The sequence below is a fragment of the Schistocerca nitens genome, chromosome 1 (genome assembly GCF_023898315.1).
Source record: "Schistocerca nitens isolate TAMUIC-IGC-003100 chromosome 1, iqSchNite1.1, whole genome shotgun sequence".
NCBI lineage: Eukaryota > Metazoa > Arthropoda > Insecta > Orthoptera > Acrididae > Schistocerca > Schistocerca nitens.
This window is the reverse complement of record NC_064614.1, coordinates 731,193,117-731,197,134: the sequence shown is the minus strand read 5'-3', so window position 1 is coordinate 731,197,134 and position 4,018 is coordinate 731,193,117.

The window sequence follows — 4,018 nt, the reverse complement described above, 5'->3', positions numbered from 1 at the left end:
ATGCATATCGCAGTAATGCTGGCCAGTCACACTGCACGTCTTTCTTTCTTAGGCACCAACCTGTTCAAAAAAGAATTGGCCAACGATGAACGTAGCCGTGAAGCCACACCATATGGTGACACGTTCACCATACAGAGGAACTTCATGCACAGTGACTGGAGGCGAAGATCCCCACACTCGGCAGTTCTGTGTGTCGCCTCATCCGTCAGAGAAAAATGCGCTGCGTTTGTCCATAGGATGGTCCAGGGCCAGCCCTCGTCAGCTTTAATCCTTGCGAGAAAGTGGAAAGCAAAGTTAACACGTCGTTGTGCTTCCTGTACTGCAAGCTGCTGTACGATATGTATCTTGTACGGATACTATTTGGGAATAGTTCGAAGGACCTTCCCTACAGTGGACCACGGGAACAGAATTGTCGTGACACCGCACAGGCACTGCCTGACGGTCGGGAATTACGCGCAGCGTTGTCCGCCATAGCAACAGCGGTTTCATCAACCATCTGTCGTGCAACCGGTCGACGGCCTCTTCCCGGAGTGACGGTCAGTTCTCCAGTTAATTCGAACTTCTTCAGCATGTTCCGCACAGCAGGTGGAGAGAGAAAGGACATTTTCATAATCCTTTCAGCCGGCGCAGCGCGGGGTAGCCGAGTGATCTGGGGCGTCTTGTCACGATTCGGGCGGCTCCCCCCGTCGGAGGTTCGAGTCCTCCCTCGGGCATGTGTGTGTGTGTGTGTGTGTGTGTGTGTGTGTGTGTGTGTGTGTGTGTGTGTGTCTGTGTGTGTGTGTTATCCTTAGCGTAAGTTAGTCTAAGTTAGATTAAGTAGTGTGTAAGTCTAGGGCCGATAACCTCAGCAGTTTGGTCCCATAGAAGCTTACCACAAATTTCCAATTTTTTTACAGCAGGCGATATTCTCGGAGTGCAGCTGCAGCATTATTGTTGTTTTGATAATAGATCTTCACCAATAATGGCTTGCTCCTTTTGTCCAAGTTCATGTTGACTCGTCAACAAGTGGACCGCGACTCGTCAGTTGTGTGAGACGATGGAATCACGATGACTGATCATGGCATCTGGTGGCCATAGTTGGAACTGGACGGAGGCTCTGTGACGCACGGAAATCATGCACCTCATACTCTGGACATTAATACTACCAAGTCTGGTACTCGTAAGGTAGTTAATTTCCGTGTTATAACATGTTAAATAGGGAAATTTAATTATAACCAACTGGTACATAGATGTCAAGTTACATTGCTATCGTATTAGACTTACGCCAGAGCTTGGAAACAATTCTCACGATTCGCATAGTTCAATTTATAGGTAGGTAATTGACATGTTTATGAATAAATTTTAGTTTTTAACTAATTAGTGTTTCTATTTGCTGTCTTCACTATATCAACCTAGATGCAATTAACCAGTTTTAAAGGAGATACTTTTAGTCATAGTAAATCATATGCAGACATATCGTTTCAATCATACAGTGTCAATCACATTCAGATTTATGCAAATTACCCACTTTAAGGTCTAAGCTGTGAGCTGTAATTTCGCGTTATCTACTTTACTTTGCACACAGTTGAAATTTAAAGGGCAGATCTTAAGGAAGTGGCCTGCTCACAGCTAGTTTTAAGTGGTCGGGAATATAACCACCACCAGGATTTTGCAGTGTAACTAAAAAATGTTGTAAAGAGCCGGCCTTGGTGGCCGAGAGGTTGTAGGCGCGTCAGTCCGGAGCCGCGCGACTGCTAAGGTCGCAGGTTCGAATCCTGCCTCGGGCATGGATGTATGTGATGTCCCTAGGTTAGTTAGGTTTAAGTAGTTCTAAGTTCTAGGGGACTGATGACCTCAGATGTTAAGTCCCATAGTGCACAGAGCCATTTGAACCATTTTTTAGATTACTTCAAAATGTCCAATGATGGAAATTGTACAATATTATGAAATAAATATAAAAGATTGACAATTATTAAAAAAATATTATTAACATTTCATAGATATACAGAGAAGACAAGCTGTTGGTAGGAAGAAACAGTGGATAACATCAAACCAGCTGAGAGACTGATCAGCTTTTTTTAAAAAAAAATTGTTATCATCCTCCATATAAATCTCCTAAACATATGAATTTCGCGAACTCAGAGCATAGGAAGTTGTATTTATCATCACTTTAATGTACTATGTATTGCAACAAGTTCTCTAGAAACATCCACTTTTACTTATGTATATTATCACACCGTGCGTCTATGTGTCCTGTATAAAAATGGATAGCCCTAAATTATAGTGTTCGCTGCAAAATGCCGCTACTACACGCCTGAGACGTATGCATTTATTATAAGCTGACGTCCAAAGTTAGCGAATAAAGAAGACGTAGGACATTACATTCTAAGGTAACTTCATTTTAGACTAATGACGAGATATCCAATAGACCGAAATTCAAACAATGGCTGTAAACCATTTACCAAACAAAAACTTATGAGTCGACTTAGACAGAAAAACATTTAGGTGACTGCAGGGCGGCACACGAAATTAAATATCAAGTAACGGTTACCGTTGAAGATGTTTTTATTACGTAATTGTAGGTGCTCATTAAGAATGAGTCAATCATTTCGAGAAAGTTGTTTAAAAATTTCTATTTGTTCAAGAATTCTAATCTACGCCCTTTCATCTCGGTGTGCAAAATGTAGATACCGTACCGTGAACAGCTTTAGGCGCGCGACCTGTAATCAGAAGGTGTTGGGCAAACGACAAATTTTGGGTGCTAGTGCCATTTTTTGTTAAAAGATATTCTTTCTGTCTGACTGTAAAGGCACATCATTTTTGTCCTATGTAGTAAGAAGAACAGGTGTTGCATATAATCTTATAGACACCAGAGTTTTCCGAAGGGGAACGAGTCAATTTTAAATTATGAATAAATTTTTTGTCAAACTATTATTGGTTGAAAAAGCGACACTACAGCTGTATTTATTACGAAGAAGGCTTTTAATCTGATAGGAGATGGGCTCCAAGAAAAGAATAGAAAAAAACTTCTTTAGGTTGGATTCAATGATAAAGGTGATGAGTGTAGTAACTCTTTTAACATTTTTATTTTTAAGGATGTCATCCACCATGACAGAATCATATTCGTTATTAACTGCTATCGTTTTGATTAAATTAATTTCTTCGTCGAATATTTCTTTCGAGAGTGGAATAAAAGTAGCTCTATGAGTAGCAGAGTGAAAGAAAGCGTTTTTATGAGATTGTGGGTGCATGGAAGACGCAGGTACAATCTGATAGGTATATGTTTCTTTACGAAAAACATTGAATGAGATTTTATTTTCTTCTACTGAAGCATCAAGTCGAGAAAGTTCAATGGACGGGCCTCGTTTCCGAGTTCACTGGTGAAGGATATTTTCTCGTGAGGTTCATTAAAGATATTAAAAACATGGTCAACGTCATCAGAAGGTCCTTTGCAGCTAACTAAAATAATATCAACATATCTGAAATAGGAGAGAATACCTATTGCTGTAGCTGAGGATCTCTTGAAAAACTTTCCTTCTAGAGAGTAAATGAAAATATCAGCAAGGATACCAGCTAACGACTTTCCCATAGCGAGACAGTCGGATTGCTGATGTAATTGTTCATTAAATTTAAAATAGTTGTATCTGACTACAATGTGATTAGATTCATAAAGTCACTGATTTATTCGTCTGAAAGTTCTTTTTTGAAATGACGTAATTTTTTTCTACGATCCTAAGCGTTTATTGCACGTTTGTATAAAGATTTTTGATGTCTAGTGAAAACAACTTGGTATGTGGGATGCATTCCAAATCTTTTATTTTATGGTCTAAGGAGCGACTATTGGGGATGGATTGATTGTTCACGAAGATGAATGATTTTTTTCAGAGTTTCATGCGGAAATTTGGCTAAATCACGAAATCAGTATGGGACGTACGACGAACGTATCCATTAGGACAGTGCGGCGAAATCTGGCGTTAATGGCAGCGGATGACCGACCCGAGTGCCTATGTTAACAGCACGACGTCGCCTGCAGCTCCTC